General features: G+C 36.9%; 1 protein-coding gene across 4 annotated transcripts in view; it reads right to left on the bottom strand.

The window, feature by feature from the left end:
* The window catches only part of RBMX2 (RNA binding motif protein X-linked 2), a 112,555-nt gene that overhangs the window by 25,934 nt on the left and 67,303 nt on the right, over nt 1-19,318 (bottom strand). The window lies entirely within an intron of this gene.

The raw sequence follows: 19,318 nt of genomic DNA, 5'->3' as shown, positions 1-19,318 counted from the left end.
AGATATCAAAGATGGGACATGACAAGTTCTAATGTGTAGTCTTGAGAGTGAATGACTGAGGTAGGGTGGAGGTGGTGTTAAAGAAGTAAAGAAGAGTAGACAAGGGAAAGACCAGGAGGTTGGATGGATCATCCAAAATAATGGCACTTGTGTGGAGATGAAGATAGCGATCTGGGTGACAAATGCCTCACCAAATAAAAGGATACATTCAGGGGGTTGGAAAATGACAGAGGTAAGAAGGGATAGAAGATGGTGTACCTGGACGACATGAGCCTTAACGGGGAATGGTTTCTACATAAGAGTAGAGGAAAAGTCATTTGGAAGTGCCACTTGAATCAAATATAATACTGACCTGACCCCAGTCCTACAGTTTGTGGCCATAGAAGAATGAGCAGCAAGTAGTCAGAGTCACCTGGAAGTACCTGGGAGAAAGCCAGGACTCAGAGTGAAGACTCCAGAAGGCACCGTGGAAAGTGTTGGTAGACTGCGAAGTAGCTGAATGAGACCAGCATGAGTTTAGTGTGCAGGAAGCACAAATTGGTTTGAGAATGACCAGAAATGAGACTTTAGACTGGATGACCAGAGAGGTAAGAATTTGGAGAGATGGCAAAAAGCAGAGATGAGAAACCTAATGAAATTTCCTAGCATCAAAGTTCTGAAAGAACCTATGAGGAACATTTCCATGCCAAAGCAGACCCATGCACTGGGTGCCACTGAAACTGTGTGTCATCAGCCGTGAATGCTCTCATCATTTTGTAACTGAACTTCCTTGGCCCAGGGTTTCAAAGGACTGTGGGCTCAGGAGGTCAGATTCTATCAGGTGGTGACGAAGTATTTCCAAAGTATTTGTACCAACTTATATTCATATAGACAGTGTATGAGATTTGCCATAGCACCTCCTTGCCAACATTTGGTATTTATTTGTACCATTTTTTAGGCTTACCAACTTTATTGAAGTATAATTTACATAGCACAACGTCACCCATTGTAAGTGTAAAACTCCATGATTTTAGTAAACGTCTAGAGTTGTGCGACTATCAGCATAATCCAATTTTAGATCATTTCCATTACTTTGAAAAGTTCCCTCATAGCTTTTTACACTTAATCCTCACTCCCACCCTTACACTTAGACCAGTACTTTTCTGCTTTCTGTCTCTATAAACTTGCCTTACCTGGGCATGTCATATAAATGGAATCACATAATGTGTAGTTTTTTTGTGTCTATCTTCTTTCACTTAGCATAAAAATTTTGAGGCTCATTCATCGCATAACATGTATCAGCAAATTTGTCCCCTTTAATTGCTTAATGGTATTCCATTGTATGGAAATACTTTTTTTTCTCCATTCTCTGGTTAATGGGCATTTGGATTCTTTCCACTTTTCACTATTGTGAATACGTTGTTATAGGCAGTCATATAATTGTCTGTGTGAACAAATGTTTGCATTTCTCTTGGGTAAATACCTAGGCATGGGACTGTTGAGTCATATAGTATTTGTGTTTAACTTTTTAAGAAATTTTCAGTGGCTGTACTATTTTATATTCCCACCAGCTCTAGTTTCTCCTCTTAGCAGTGTCTGCCATTTTTATGATAGCCAATCTAGTGGGTGTTGTAATGGCATCTCACTGAAGTTTTAATTTGCATTTTCCTAATGACTAATGATGTTCAGCATATTTTTATGTGCTTATTAGCCATTCATATATCTTCTTTGGAGAAATGTCTATTAAGAATCTTGCCAATTTTTAAAATTTGAGTTACTTGTCTTTTATTATTGAGTTGTAAGTGTTCTTTAAATTTTTTAATATAAACCCTTTATCAAATATATTATTTGCAGAAATCTCCCAGTCTATGGTTTATATTTTCATTTATTTAATGGTATCTTTTTAAATTAAACTTCTTATTTTGATATAAGTGTAGGTTCACATGACATTGTAAGAAATAATACAGAGAGATACCATGTACCCTTTACCCACTTTCCTCAATTGGTAGCACCTTGCAAAACTATACAATATCATAACTGGGGTATTGACATTGACATGGTCAAGATACACAACAGTTCCATCCACACAAGGATCCCTCATGTTGCACTTTTATAACCACACCCAACTCCCTCCCAATCCCCCTCTCTCATCCTTAACCCCTGGCAAATGCTAATCTGTTCTCCATTTCTATTTTTTTCCTTTTAAGGATGTTATATAAATTGAATCATACAGTATATAGTCTCTTTTGGATAGGTTTTTTTTCAGCTTTATTGAGGTGTAGTTAACAAATAAAATTGTAATATATTTAAAGGGCACAATGTGATGATTTGTTATAAATATACATTGTGAAAGGATTATCACCATCGAGTTAATTAACACATCCATCACTCACATATTTACTTTTTTTTTTTTTTTTTGTGAGAACACTTAAGTTCTACTCTCTTGGCAAATGTCCACTTTACGATACAATATTATCAACTACAGTCACCATGTTACACATTAGATCCTCAGATCTTATTCACCTTATAACTGAAGGTTTGTACCCTATTACCAAGCTCTCCCTATTTCCCCTATCCCCCAGTACCGGCCAATACCATTCTACTCTCTATTTCTATGAGTTTGACTCCTTTTTTTTAAAGTTCCACATATAATTGATACCATGCAGTATTTGTTTTTCTCTATTGGTTTACTTCACTTAGTATAATGCCCTCCAGGTTCATACATGTTGTTGCAAATGGCAGGATTTCCTTCATTTTAAGGCTGAATAATATTCCTTTGTGTATATATAACACTTTTTCTTTATCCATGCATCTCTCGATGGACACTTAGGTTGTTTTCATACCTTGGCTGCTGTAAATAATGCTGCAATGAACATAGGAGTACAGCTATCTCTTCAAGATAGTTATTTTCTATCCTTTGGCTATATACCCAGAAGTGGGATTGTTAGATCATATGGTAGTTCTATTTTTTAATTTTTTGGAACCTCCAATCTTTTTTTCATAGTGGCTGTACAAGATTACATTCCTGCCACCAGTGTACAAGGATTCCCTTTTCTCTACAACCGCACCAGCATTTATTTCTTGTCTTTTTGATAATAGACATCCTACTGGGTGTTAGGTGATATCTCACTGTGGTTTTGATCTGCACATTTCTCTGATGATTAGTGATGCTGAGCACTTTTTCACGTATCCATTGGTCATTTGGATATCTTCTTAGGAAAAATGTCTATTCAGGTCCTTAGCCCATTTTTAAATTGCCCATTTTTTGCTATGGAGATGTATGAGTTCTTTGTGTATTTTGGATATTAACCCCTTGTCAGATATGTGGCTTGCAAATATTTTCTATCAATCCACAGGTTGTCTTTTCATTTTGCTTATGGTTTCCTTTACTGTGAAGAATCTTTTTAGTTTGAAATAGTCAAATTTGTTTATTTTTGCTTTTGTTGCCTTTGCTTTTGGTGTAAAATCAAAGAAAAAAAAACTGCCAAGGCCAATGTCAAGGAACTTAACCCCTATGTTTTCTTTTAGGAGTTTTATGGTTGCAGATGTCAAATTGAAGTCTTTAATCCATTTTGAGTTTATTTTTGTGTATGATGTAAGATAGGGGTCTAGTTTCATTTTTTTCCATGTGGATATCTAGCTTTCCCAGTACTATTTTTGGAGAGACTATTCTTTCCCCATTGTATATTCTTAGCTACTTTGTCAAAAATTAATTGAACACTTTAAGCATGGGTTTATTTCTGGGCTCTCTATTCTGTTCCATTGCTATATGTGTCAGTTTGCATGTCAATGCCATACTGTTTTGATTACTATATATAGCTTTGCAATATAGTTTGAAATCAGGAAGTGTGATGCCTCCAACTTTGTTGTTCTTTCTCAAGATTGCTTAGCTATTCGGGGTCTTTTATGGTTCCATATGAATTTTAGGGTTGTTTTTTCTATTTCTGTGAAAAATGCCTTTGGAATTTTGATAGGGATTACATTGAATCTGTAGATTGCTTTGGATAGTATGGACATTTTAACAATATTAATTCTTCCAATCCATGAGCGTGGCAAATATTTCCATTTGCTTGTGTCATCTTCAATTTCTTTTATCAATGTCTTAAAGTTTTCAGTGTAAAGGTCTTTCACCTCCTTGGTTAAATCTATTCCTAAGTATTTTATTCTTTTGATGTTATTGCAAATGACATTGTTTTTTTACTTTCTCTTTCTGATAGCTCATTGTTAGTGTATAGAAACAACTTATTATAATGAATGGATGTTGAAATTTGTAAAATGCTTTTTCTGCATCTATTGAGATGATCATATGATTTTTATCTTTTATTTTGTTAGTGTATACTATCACATTGATTGATTTGCATGTATTGAATCATCCTTGCATCCCAGGGATAAATCCCATTTGATCATGGTGTATGATCCTTTTAATGTATTGCTGAATTCAGTTTGTTGAGAATTTCTGAATCTATATTCATCAGGGATATTGGGCTGTCATTTTCTTTTATTGTACTGTCCTTGACTGGCTTTGGTATCAGACTAATGCAGGCTGATTAGAATCTGGACCCTCCAGCAGCAGCTGGAAAGTATGTAGTCTAACCCCTACTAGGAAGAAACTGGGAGATAGGTGGTTTTTGCCTGTTCCCTCTGCATGAGGGGTGCCCCTGTGCCTGTTTAAAAACTGTGTCCTTGTTTTCTTTAGTCCTATGGGACTCATGAATGCTAGCCCTGTTGGCTTCCAAAGCTAGGTGATTTGAGCACCTGTCTCTCTGGTGGCAGCCATAAAAGTTATGGCACTAGATGTGTGGACAAGCTCCTTCAAGGGAGTTACTGGCAAGTTGGTTTTATTGTTGGAGAGACCAAAAGGGGAAAGGAGAGGAAAGTGCCCACCAGCTTTTTTGGGCTCCAAGGAGGAACACAGTCAACAGCTGCATGCTAATTAGAAGCTTGACCCTCAGGCAGCAGCTTGTAAAATATGCAAACTCTTTCCAGGGAAAGGCTGGGAGATGAGCATTTTTGCATGCTTCCTGTGCACTGAGCCCTGGAGGCTAGCCACAGTTGAGTGCTTGCATGCCTGTTACAAGCTGGTTCTTTGTTTTCCATAGTCCTGTGGGACTCAGGATTGCAAGCCCCACTGGCTTTCAGAGCTAGGTGTTTTGGAGGCCCATCTCTCAGATGAGAGTCTTAAAAATTGGGGCACTAGATATGTCTTCCAAATCTTTTGTTCCTCAGGGAGAAGCTGGGTGTTGGAAGTTCCTTCCCATTTGTGTGGTGCTGTACTGGGGGTGGGGTTTATGGCTTGTGTCTCAGTCTTTCCTATCTGTTCCAATGTTGGTATTTCCTCAGTCACTTGATGTTTAGAAGTCACTCAGCTAGTTTCTGGATTTCTCTCAGAGGAAATTGATCCATGTGTAGCTGTACATACAGTATGTCCATGGGAGGAGGGAAATCCAGGATCCATGGTCTGGAATCTTCCTGGATTGGGTTTTTTCACTCAGCATAATTCCCTGCAGATTCATCCAAATAAATGCATGTATTAATAGTTCATTACTTTTCATTCCTGAGTAGTATTCCATGATGTGGATGTATGTATGTTTATTTAACCACTCACCTATTGAAGAATATCTGGGTTGTTACAGTTTTGGGCAATTAAAAATAAAACTGCTATAAACATTTGCGTGTAGGTGTTTGTATGAACATAAATATTTATTTCTTTGAGGGAAATGACCAAGAGTGCAATTTCTTAACAATGTCTTATTAAGTACACGTTTTAAATTTTGTTTTAAGTCCATTTATCAGCTTTTCATGGATTATGCTTTTGATGTTGTATCTAAGAACTCAAGGTCATGAGTTCCCAAGGTCATGAAGATTTTCTCCTATGTTTTCTTCTATCAGTTTTACAGTTTTAGCTCTTACATTTAGTTTGATTATCCATTTTGAGTGGATTTTTATATATAGGTCCAAGTTCATTCCTTTTGCAAGTAGATATCCAAGCATCCCAGCATCATTTGTTAAAAAGACTAGCTTTCCCATTGAATTGCCCTGACACCTTTGTGGAAAATCAGTTGACCATAGTGTCAAGACTTATTTCTGGACCCTCAAATCTGTTCTATTGATCTATATGTCTATTCTTGTGCCATCACTATACTGGCTTGTTAACTGTGGTTTTATAGTAAATTTTGAAATTGAGTGATGTATGGCCTCAAATTTTGTCTTTCCTTTTCAAAATTGTTTTGGCTCTTCTATGTCTTTGCATATCCATATAAATTTAGGATCTATTTATCAGTTCCTATCAAGAAAAGGATGCTAGGATTGAGATAGGGATTGCAGTGATTTATACATCAATTTTGCGAGAATGGTCATCTTTACAATATTGAATATTCCAATCCATGAACATGAAATGTCCATCCATTTATTTAGGTTTACTTTAATTTCTCTCAACAATGTTTGTAGTTGTTATTGTACAAATCTTTCACTTCTTTTGCTAAATGTATTCCTAAGTATTTTATTCTTTTTGATGCTATTGTGAATGGAATTGATTTCTTAATTTCAATATCTGATTGTTTATTGCTAGTATGTAGCAATACAATTGATTTTTGTACATTGATCTTGTACCATGCAACCTTGCTAAAATCATTTATTAATTCTAGTAAATGTTTTGTGGATTCCTTTTCTACATCACGCAATCTGCGAATAACAGCAGTTTTTTGTGTTTTTTTAACATCTTTATTAGAGTATAATTGCTTTACAATGGTGTGTCAGTTTCTGCTTTATAATAAAGTGAATCAGTTATACATATACATATGTCCCCGTATCTCTTCCATCTTGCATCTCCCTCCCTCCCACCCTCCCTATACCACCCCTCTAGGTGGTCACAAAGCACCGAGCTGATCTCCCTGTGCTATGCGGCTGCTTCCCACTAGCTATCTATTTTACGTTTGGTAGTGTATATATGTCCATGCCACTCTCTCACTTTGTCACATCTTACCCTTCCCCCTCCCGTATCCTCAAGTCCACTCTCTACTAGGTCTGCGTCTTTATTCCCGTCTTGCCCTTAGGTTCTTCTGACCGTTTTCTTTTTTTTTTTTTTTTTAGATTCCATATATATGTGTTAGCATATGGTATTTGTTTTTCTCTTTCTGACTTACTTCACCCTGTATGACAGTCTCTAGGTCCATCCACCTCACGACAAATAACTCAGTTTCGTTCCTTTTTATGGCTGAGTAATATTCCATTGTATATATGGGCCACATCTTCTTTATCCATTCATCTGATGATGGACACTTAGGTTGCTTCCATGTCCTGGCTATTGTAAATAGAGCTGCAATGAACATTTTGGTACATGACTCTTTTGAATTATGGTTTTCTCAGGGTATATGCCCAGTAGTGGGATTGCTTGGTCGTATGGTAGTTCTATTTTTAGTTTTTTAAGGAACCTCCATACTGTTCTCCATAGTGGCTGTTTCAATTTACATTCCTACCAACAGTGCAAGAGGGTTCCCTTTTCTCCACACCCTCTCCAGCATTTATTCTTTGTAGATCTTTGGATGATGGCCATTCTGACCCACGTGAGATGATATCTCATTGTAGTTTTGATTTGCATTTCTCTAATGATTAGTGTTGTTGAGCATTCTTTCATGTGTTTGTTGGCAATCTGTATATCTTCTTTGGAGAAATGTCTATTTAGGTCTTCTGCCCATTTTTGGATTGGGTTGTTTGTTTTTTTGATGTTGAGCTGCATGAGTTGCTTGTATGTTTTGGAGATTAATCCTTTGTCAGTTGCTTCGTTTGCAAATATTTTCTCCCATTCTGAGGGTTGTCTTTTGGTCTTGTTTATGGTTTCCTTTGCTGTGCAAAAGCTTTTAAGTTTCATTAGGTCCCATTTGTTTATTTTTGTTTTTATTTCCATTTCTCTAGGAGGGGGGTCAAAAAGGATCTGGCTATGATTTATGTCATAGAGTGTTCTGCCTATGTTTTCCTCTAAGAGTTTGATAGTGTCTGGCCTTACATTTAGGTCTTTAATCCATTTTGAGTTTATTTTTGTGTATGGTGTTAGGGAGTGTTCTAATTTCATTCTTTTACATGTAGCTGTCCAGTTTTCCCAGCACCACTTATTGAAGAGGCTGTGTTTTCTCCACTGTATATTCTTGCCTCCTTTATCAAAGATAAGGTGACCATATGTGCGTGGGTTTATCTCTGGGCTTTCTATCCTGTTCAATCTATATTTCTGTTTTTGTGCCAGTACCATACTGCCTTGATGACTGTAGGTTTGTAGTATAGTCTGAAGTCTGGGAGCCTGATTCCTCCAGCTCCGTTTTTCTTTCTCAAGATTGCTTTGGCTATTCGGGGTCTTTTGTGTTTCCATACAAATTGTGAAATTTTTTGTTCTAGTTCTGTGAAAAATGACAGTGGTAGTTTGATAGGAATTGCACTGAATCTGTAGATTGCTTTGGGTAGTAGAGTCATTTTCACAATGTTGATTCTTCCAATCCAAGAACATGGTATATCTCTCCATCTATTTGTATCATCTTTAATTTCTTTCATCAGTGTCTTATAATTTTCTGCATACAGGTCTTTTGTCTCCTTAGGTAGGTTTATTCCTAGATATTTTATTCTTTTTGTTGCAATGGTAAATGGGAGTGTTTTCTTAATTTCACTTTCAGATTTTTCATCATTAGTGTATAGGAATGCAAGAGATTTCTGTGCATTAATTTTGTATCCTGCTACTTTACCCAATTCATTGATTAGCTCTAGTAGTTTTCTGGTAGCATCTTTAGGATTCTCTATGTATAGTATCATGTCATCTGCAAACAGTGACAGCTTTACTTCTTCTTTTCCAAGTTGGATTCCTTTTATTTCTTTTTCTTCTCTGATTGCTGTGGCTAAAACATCCAAAACTATGTTGAATAATAGTAACAGCAGTTTTAATTCTTCCATTCCAATCTTGATGCATTTTATTTACTTATTCATTCATTATTTATATTTATTTTTGCCTTATTGCACTAGTTAGATATTCCAGTACAATGCTGAAAGAAGTGGTGAAAGCAGACATCATTGTCCTGTTCCTGAACTTATGGGAAAGTATTCAGTTTTCACCATAAAGTATGAGGTTAATTGTGGATTTTTTGGTAGATACTATTTATTAGGTTGAGGAAGTTCCCTTTTATTTCTGGTTCGTTGAATCATGACTGAGTATTAGCTTTTGTCACATTCTTTTTGTGCTTCTCTTGTGATTATCACTTTTTTCTTCCTTTACTCTATTAATATAGTATATTACATTAACTTTTTTCAGATATTAAACCAATCTAACATTCTCTAGGATGGACCTAGAGAAAATCATTCTAAGTGAAGTAAGTCAGGCAGAGAAAGACAAATATTATAATGATATCACTTATATGTGGAATCTAAAAAGTAATACAAATGAACTTATTTACAAAATAGAAACAGACTCACAGATATAGAACCCTAAGAGAAAAGGGGGTGAGGAATAAATTAGGAGTATAGGATCAACAGATACATACTACTATATATAAAATAAACAACAGGGATTTACTCTATAGCACAGGGAACTATATTCAATATCTTATAATAACCTATAATGGAAAAGAATCTGGAAAAATATATATGTAACTGAATCACTTAGCTGTACACCTGAAACTAACACAATATAGTAAATCAATATTTATTTTTAAAATATTTATTTTTTCAATTAAAAAAAGCACAGTGGTCAAGAAATTGGGCTCTAGACTCAGACTACCTATGTTCATATCTCAACTCCACCACCTCTTAGCTGTGTGACCTTGGACCCCAGTTTCTACATCTGTCAAATGGAAAAAATAAGAGTACTTATATCATTAGATTATTTTGAGGATTAAATGAGATAGTGTACAAGGACATAGTAAGTGCTCAATAAATAGTAGTTGCTATTAACTACATGTGTCCTCCTATTTCTTTTTACTAAGTAGTATTTCTAAATTTTCTACAATGAGCATATTTTGTGTAAAAAGACTAAGCAGTAGAATTTAAATACATGAGAGAGTGACTTTTAAAATAGTATTCCTTCAGCCTAGAAGGACCATCTCACCCTATTTTTTCAGATCTTCACCCAAGACATCTTTTGAAGAGATTTACGTGAATTCGCAACAATAAAATATTTTCATCATCTCTCCTGAACTCTTTCTGATACAATATTAGAGGGAGGAACACCAGCTTGGATTTGAAGCCCCCTTTTTCAAAGATTATAATTCAGAAAGCCTAAGCTACAGGAAAGAGAAAATTTAAAGGGGGAGCCTTTATTCATTTTATTCAGAAATAAAATTTCTGAATTTCAACTCATTCCCTTGTTAAAAGGAGTAGGAGGGATGCAATGAGAGAATTCTCCAACTGAAGAATTAACTTCCAACCTGCTTGGAATTTCAGGAACTGCTCATGTGAACAAGCTCAATTTCACACTCTGTTCTTCTCATCTTCAATATCCAAGAAAGTAAATTCAACAGGAAACAGTTCTTTTAGGCTACTACCACATCAATTTACTTCATGTTTTTCAAGTGTTGACACAGCGGGAAGAGATAACATTGCTCAATACAAAACTGCAGTGACCTGAGCATTGCTGGGGTGCAATGCCCCTAGTGGCCTAACAGGTTTATAAAATACATTAGCCCACTCTAGGGAGGAAACACAAGAGAAGGAAAAGACCTACAATAACAAACCTAAAACAATTTAAAAAATGGTAAGAGGAACATACATATTGATAACTACCTTAAATGTAAATGGATTTAATGCTCCAACCAAAAGACATAGACTGGCTGAATGGATACAAAAACAAGACTCGTATATATGCTGTGCACAAGACACCCACTTCAGACCTGGGACACATACACACCGAAAGTGAGGGGGTGGAAAAAGATATTCCATGCAAATGGAAATCAAAAGAAAGCTGGAGTAGCAATTCTCATATCAGACAAAATAGACTTTAAAACAAATACTATTACAAGAGACAAAGAAGGACACTACATAATGATCAGGGATTCAATCCAAGAAGAAGATATAACACTTGTAAATATTTATGCACCCAACATAGGAGAACCTCAATACATAAGGCAAATGCTAACGGCCATAAAAGGGGAAATCAACAGTAACACAATCATAGCAGGGGACTTTAACACCCCACTTTCACCAATGGACAGATCATCCAAAATGAAAATAAACAAGGAAACACAACCTTTAAACGATACATTAAACAAGATGGACTTAATTGATATTTATAGGACATTCCATCCAAAAACAACAGAATAGACTTTCTTCTCAAGTGCTCATGGAACATTCTCCAGGATAGATCATATCTTGGGTCACAAATTAACCCCTGGTAAATTTAAGAAATTTGAAATTGTATCAAGTATCTTTTCTGACCACAACGCTATGAGACTAGATATCAATTACAGGAAAAAAATTGTAAAAAATACAAAAACATGGAAGCTACACAGCACACTACTTAATAGCCAAGAGATCAGTGAAGAAATCAAAGTGGAAATCAAAAAATACCTACAAACAAATGACAATGATAACACGATGACCCAAAACCTATGGGATGAAGCAAAAGCAGTTCTAAGAGGGAAGTTTATAGCAATACAATCCTACCTCAAGAAACAAGAAACATCTCAACTAAACAACCTAAATTTACACCTAAAGCAATTAGAGGAAGAAGAACAAAAAAACACCAAAGTTACCAGAAGGAAAGAAATCAGAAAGATCAGAAATAAATGAAAAAGAAATGAAGGAAACGATAGCAATGATTAATAAAACTAAAAGCTGGTTCTTTGAGAAGATAAACAAAATTGATAAACCATTAGCCAGACTCATCAAGAAAAAGAGGGAGAGGACTCAAATAAATAAAATTAGAAATGAAAAAGGAGAAGTTACAACAGACACCGCAGAAATACAAAGCATCCTAAGAGACTACTAAAAGCAACTGTATGCCAATAAAATGGACAACCTGGAAGAAATGGACAAATTCTTAGAAAGGTACAACCTACCAAGACTGAACCAGGAAGAAACAGAAAATATGAACAGACCAATCATAAGTAATGAAATTGAAACTGTGATTAAAAATCTTCCAACAAACAAAAGCCCAGGACCAGATGGCTTCATAGGCGAATTCTATCAAACATTTAGAGAAGAGCTAACACCTATCCTTCTCAAACTCTTCCAAAACACAGCAGAGGGAGGAACACTCCCAAACTCATTCTATGAGGCCTCCATCACCCTGATACCAAAACCAGACAAAGATGTCACAAAGAAAGAAAACTACAGGCCAATATCACTGATGAACATAGATGCAAAAATCCTCAACAAAATACTAGCAAACAGAATCCAACAGCACATTAAAAGGATCATACACCATGATCAAGTGGGATTTATACCAGGAATGCAAGGATTCTTCAATATATGCAAATCAATCAATGTGATACCTCATATTAACAAATTGAAGGATAAAAACCATATGATCATCTCAATAGATGCAGAGAAAGCTTTCGACAAAATTCAACACCCATTTCTGATAAAAGCCCTGCAGAAAGTAGGCATAGAGGGAACTTTCCTCAACATAATAAAGGCCATATATGACAAACCCACAGCCAACATTGTCCTCAATGGTGAAAACCTGAAACCATTTCCACTAAGATCAGGAAAAAGACAAGGTTGCCCACTCTCACCACTATTATTCAACATAGTTTTGGAAATTTTAGCCACAGCAATCAGAGAAGAAAAAGAAATGAAAGGAATCCAAATCAGAAAAGAGGTAGTAAATCTGTCACTGTTTGCAGATGACATGATACTATACATAGAGAATCCTAAAGACGCTAGCAGAAAACTACTAGAGCTAATCAATGAATTGGGTAAAGTAGCAGAATACAAAATTAATGCACAGAAATCTCTTGCATACCTATAAGCTACTGATGAAAAATCTGAAAGAGAAATTAAGGAAAAACTCCCATTTACCATTGCAACAAAAAGAATAAAATACCTAGGAATAAACCTACCTAAGGAAACAAAAGACCTGTATGCAGAAAACTATAAGACACTGATGAAAGAAATTAAAGATGATACAAACAGATAGACAGATATAACATGTTCTTGGATTGGAAGAATCAACATTGTGAAAATGACCCTACTACCCAAAGCAATCTACAGATTCAATACAATCCCTATCAAACTATCACTGTCATTTTTCACAGAACTAGAACAAAAAATTTCACAATTTGTATGGAAACACAAAAGACCCCGAATAGCCAAAGCAATCTTGAGAAAGAAAAACAGAGCTGGAGGAATCAGACTCCCTGACTTCAGACTACCTTACAAAGCTACAGTAACCAAGACAGTATGGTACTAGCACAAAAACAGAAATATAGATCAATGGAATAGGATAGAAAGCCCAGAGTTAAACCCACGCACATATGGTCACCTTATTTTTTATAAAGGAGGCAAGAATATACAAAGGAGAAAAGACAGCCCCTTCAATAAGTGGTGCTGGGAAAACTGGACAGCTGCATGTAAAAGAATGAAATTAGAACACTCCGTAACACCATACACAAAAATAAACTCAAAATGGATTAGAGACCTAAATGTAAGCCCAGACACTATAAAACTCTTAGAGGAAAACATAGGAAGAACACTCTTTGACATAAATCACAGCAAGATCCTTTTTGACCCACCTCCTGGAGAAATGGAAATAAAAACAAAAATAAACAAATGGGACCTAATGAAACTTAAAAGCTTTTGCACAGCAAAGGAAACCATAAACAAGACAAAAAGACAACCTTCAGAATGGGAGAAAATATTTGCAAACGAAGCAACTGACAAAGGATTAATCTCCAAAATTTACAAGTAGCTCATGCAGCTCAACATCAAAAAAACAAACAACCCAATCCAAAAATGGGCAGAAGACCTAAATAGACATTTCTCCAAAGAAGATATACAGATGGCCAACAGACACATGAAAGAATGCTCAACATCATTAATCATTAGAGAAATGCAAATCAAAACTACAATGAGGTATCACCTCACACCAGTTAGAATGGGCATCATCAGAAAATCTACAAATAACAAATGCTGGAGAGGGTGTGGAGAAAAGGGAACCCTCTTGCACTGTTGGTAGGAATGTAAATTGAAACAGCCACTATGGAGAACAGTATGGAGGTTCCTTAAAAAACTAAAAATAGAACTACCATATGACTCAGCAATCCCACTACTGGGCATATACCCTGAGAAAACTATAATTCAAAAAGTGTCTTGTATCACAATGTTCATTGCAGCTCTATTTACAATAGCCAGGACATGGAAGCAACCTAAGTGTCCATCAACAGATGAATGGATAAAGAAGATGTGGCACATATATACAATGGAATATTACTCAGCCATAAAAATAAACGAAATTGAGTTATTTGTAGTGAGGTGGATGGACCTAGAGACGGTCAGACAGAGTAAAGTAAGTCAGAAAGAGAAAAACAAATACCGTATATTAACGCATATATGTAGAATCTGAAAAAAACTGGTATAGACGATCTTACTTACAAAGCAGAAATACAGACACACACGTTTGTAGAGAACAAACGTATGGATACCAACGGGGAAGGGGGGGTGGGATGAAATGGGAGATTGGGATTGACATGTATACACTGCTATGCATGAATAGATAAGTAGTGAGAGCCTGCTGCATAGGACATGGAACTCTACTCGATGCTCTGCGGTGAGCAAGATGGGAGGAAAATCCAAAAGGGAGGGCATATGTGTATCCATATGGCTGGTTCACTTCACTGTATAGCAGAAACTAGCACAACATTGTGAAGCAACTATACCCCAATAAATAAAAATAAATTCTGTTCACAACAATGTAGGCTTTTCCTCGCATGCACCACACTCTAAGACATAAATCACAGCAAGATCCTTTTTGACCCACCTCCTAGAGAAATGGAAATAAAAACACAAATAAACAAATGGGACCTAATGAAACTTAAAAGCTTTTGCACAGCAAAGGAAACCATAAACAAGACCAAAAGACAACCCTCAGAATGGGAGGAAATATTTGCAAATGAAGCAACTGACAAAGGATTAATCTCCAAAATTTACAAGCAGCTCATGCAGCTCAATATCAAAAAAACAAACAACCCAATCCAAAAATGGGCAGAAGACCTAAACAGACATTTCTCCAAAGAAGATATACAGATTGCCAACAGACACATGAAAGAATGCTCAACATCATTTATCATTAGAGAAATGCAAATCAAAACTACAATGGGATATCATCTCACACGGGTCAGAATGGCCATCATCCAAAAATCTACAAACAATAAATGCTGGAGAGGGTGTGGAGAAAAGGGAACCCTCTTGCACTGTTGGTGGGAATGTAAATTGATACAGCCACTATGGAGAACAGTATGGAGGTTCCTTAAAAAACTAAAAATAGAACTACCATACGACCCAGCAATCCCACTACTGGGCATATACCCTGAGAAAACCATAATTCAAAAGAGTCATGTACCACAATGTTCATTGCAGCTCTATTTACAATAGCCAGGACATGGAAGCAACCTAAGTGTCCATCAACAGACGAATGGATAAAGAAGATGTGGCACATATATACAATGGAATATTACTCAGCCATAAAAAGAAATGAAATTGAGTTATCTGTAGTGAGGTGGATGGACCTAGAGTCTGTCATACAGAGTGAAGTAAGTCAGAAAGAGAAAAACAAATACCGTATGCTAACACATATATATGGAATCTAAAAAAAAAAAAAAGGTCATGAAGAACCTAGGGGCAAGATGGGAATAAAGACACAGACCTACTAGAGAATGGACTTGAGGATATGGGGAGGGGGAAGGGTAAGCTGTGACAAAGTGAGAGAGTGGCATGGACATATATACACTACCAAACGTAAAATAGATAGCTAGTGGGAAGCAGCCGCATAGCACAGGGAGATCAGCTCGGTGCTTTGTGACCACCTAGAGGGGTGGGATAGGGAGGGTGGGAGGGAGGGAGATGCAAGAAGGAAGAGATATGGGAACATATGTATATGTATAACTGATTCACTTTGTTATAAAGCAGAAACTAACACACCATCGTAAAGCAATTATACTCCAATAAAGATGTTAAAAAAAAAAGACAGAGACCTACTAGAGAATGGACTTGAGGATACGGGGTGGGGGAAGGGTAAGCTGGGACAAAGTGAGAGAGTGGCATGGACATATATACACTACCAAACATAAAATAGATAGCTAGTGGGAAGCAGCCCCATAGCACTGGGAGATTAGCTCGGTGTCTTGTGACCACCTAGAGGTGTGGGATAGAAATGGTGGGAGGGAGGGAGACACAAGAGGGAAGAGATATGGGGACATATATATATGTATAATTGATTCACTTTGTTATAAAGCAGAAACTAACACACCATTGTAAAGAAATTATACTCCAATAAAGATGTTTAAAAAAAAAAAACTCTTCCAGCCTCTACCCATTACCCAATTCCAAAACTGCTTCCACATTTTTAGGTATTTATTACAGCAGAACCTCACTTCTCAGTATCAACTTCTATCTTAGTCCTTTCAGGCTGCTATAACAAAAATACCATAGACTTAAACAACAAACATTCCTTTTTCACAGGTCTGAAAGCTGGGAAGTCTAAGATCAAAGTTCCTGCAGATTCAGTGTCTGGTGAGGACCCGCCTGTTTGTTCATAGATGACTGTCTTCTTGCTGTGTCCCCACATAGCAGAAGGGGTGAGAGAGCTCTCTGTGGTGTCTTTTATAAGGGCACTAGTTCCATTCATGAGGGCTCTACCCTCATGACCTAATCACCTCCCAAAATGTCCACCTCCTATTAACATGACATTGGAAGTCAGGATTTCAACATATGAATTTGGGGACAGGAGATACAAACATTCAGTCCATAGCAGAGGCATACAATGTCACATCATCCCACTATTAATTATTTGATTTTTAGGTTAAGATGATGACCTCCAGATATCTCTCTATTATTAAGATACAGTTTTCCTTTTGTAATTACTAGGTAAACTGTGGGGTGATTTATCGGCACTGTGTGAATATGCTTTTTCCCAACAATCTTTTATCCAATGGTTTTCAAATACACCGATGATCTCTGCCTGACTCAATCAGCAATTATTACATTGTGTGATAAAATGATACTTCTAATTCTGTCATTCTTTGACACTACTATGAAGAAGACTTTCTCTTTTTTCTGTTATTCTTTTAGATTATAGTTAGATAAATAGATAGATATAGATATAGATACTAGAGTGGACACATGGATTTTTAAAAAAATTGATGTGTTGTAAACAATTATAATCATTATTCTTTTTATACTCGAATTGTCCCAAAGTTGACCAGAGGGTTCCCCTTCAAGCTGCTTCTTATGGTCTTTTGATATGATCCCATTACTCTTTGAGTACTTTGTTGTTTTCTGGCACAACAGGATGTACCAGGCTCACTTTGTACTTTCCCTGCCCCAGACCTGGATCAGCTACTTCTGTAAAGAGCCTTTGTTTTCTTTTAGTAGCAAATAGTATTTAGAAACCAAGATCTGAGTGCTAGATGTGCTCATTGATACTGGAGTACCATTGTTCCAGGCCTATGTTTTTTGAGTCGTTAGTTCATATTAATACAAGTAAAATTACTGTAACAAGCATCTTTAAGAAAAGCATATTTTCTTCAATAATTTTTATATTCTCAATACCTATATTTTTCTTTTTCTGAAGTTATACTTAATGATTACTGGTTATCAAATGAATCCATTCTCATCTAGAAAATATATATAGAAACATGTAAAAAGAGCAAAAGTAAAAATTACCCAAAATCCCAGAAACAACCACTTTTGACTTGCTAGAATATTTCTTTCCAGTCTTTTGTCTATATATTTTCCTTGGTGAGCCTAAGAGCATATTATGCATAAAACTTTATATCTTTATTTTCAGCCTTGTAAGTGGTTTCAAAAATCATTGAATAAATTTTCATAGATGTATTTTTATATAACTATTATATTAGTTTTCTATTGCTAAATAACAAATTACCAAAAAATTAGTAGTTTAAAACACAAATTTACTATCTCACACTTTCCATGGGTCAGTATTCCTGGCATGAGTTAGCTAGGTTGTCTACTCAGGGTCTCCCCAGTTTGAAATCAAGGTGTCAGCCAGGGCTGTGATCTCATCTAAGGATCAGGGTCCTCTTTTGAGCTCATTCAGGTTTGTGGCACGATTCAGCTCCTTGCAGTTGTTTTCTTGTTAGTTGTCTGTCAAGAGTTGCTCTTAGCTCTTATAGGCCACTCTCAGGTCCTAGCACATGGCCCTCTCACAACATAACAACTTCTTCAAAACACACAAGAGAATATCTATCCAGTCTGCTACAATACAATCACGGGAGTGACTATCTCAACACCTTTGACATGTAACATAACTTAAGGGAGCAATTATCCCATCATATTCATATGCTTACCCACTCTTTTGGGGAGGAAAGTATGCCAGGTGTGTACACCGTGGCTGAAAACTTGGAGGCCATCTTATCTTTCTGCCAGCCATAGCTATATAATATTTCATTCTCTCATTACACTATGAATTACTTAACAAATCTCCTATAGTATGTCATTTAGCTTGATTCCAACTTTTTTTAATTATAAGGAATACTGCACTCACCATCACTGAAAACAGCATATTCTTCATCAAAAGTTTTATAGGAGATTAACCAAGATGGCGGAGTAGAAGGACGTGCTCTCACTCCCTCTTGCGAGAGCACCAGAATCACCACTGGCTGCTGGACAATCATTGACAGGAAGACCCTGGACTTCACCAAGGAGGATACCCCGCGTCCAAGGACAGAGGAGAAGCCACAGTGAGACGGTAGGAGGGGCGCAATCAGAGTAAAATCAAATCCCATAACTGCTGGGTGGGTGACTCACAGACTGGTGAACACTTATACCACAGAATTCCACCCACTGGAGTGAAGGTTCTGAGCCCCACGTCAGGCTTCCCAACCTGGGGGTCCGGCAACGGGAGGAGGAATTCCTAGAGAATCAGACTTTGAAGCCTAGAGGGAATTGATTGCAGGACTTTGACAGGACTGGGGGAAACAGAGACCCCACTCTTGGAGGGCACACACAAAGTAATGTGTGCATCGGGACCCGGGGGAAGGAGCAGTGACCCTGGGGGAGACTGAACCGGACCTACCTGCTGGTGTTGGGGGGTCTCCTGCAGAGGCGAGTGGTGGCTCTGTTTCACCGTGGGGATAAGGACACTGGCAGCAGAGGCTCTGGGAAGTTCTCCTTGGCGTGAGCCCTCCCAGAG

Source organism: Balaenoptera musculus, chromosome X (genome assembly GCF_009873245.2).
Source record: "Balaenoptera musculus isolate JJ_BM4_2016_0621 chromosome X, mBalMus1.pri.v3, whole genome shotgun sequence".
Lineage (NCBI taxonomy): Eukaryota > Metazoa > Chordata > Mammalia > Artiodactyla > Balaenopteridae > Balaenoptera > Balaenoptera musculus.
Note: the sequence above shows the minus strand (reverse complement) of the source record. Positions and strands in the feature narration are given on the sequence as shown.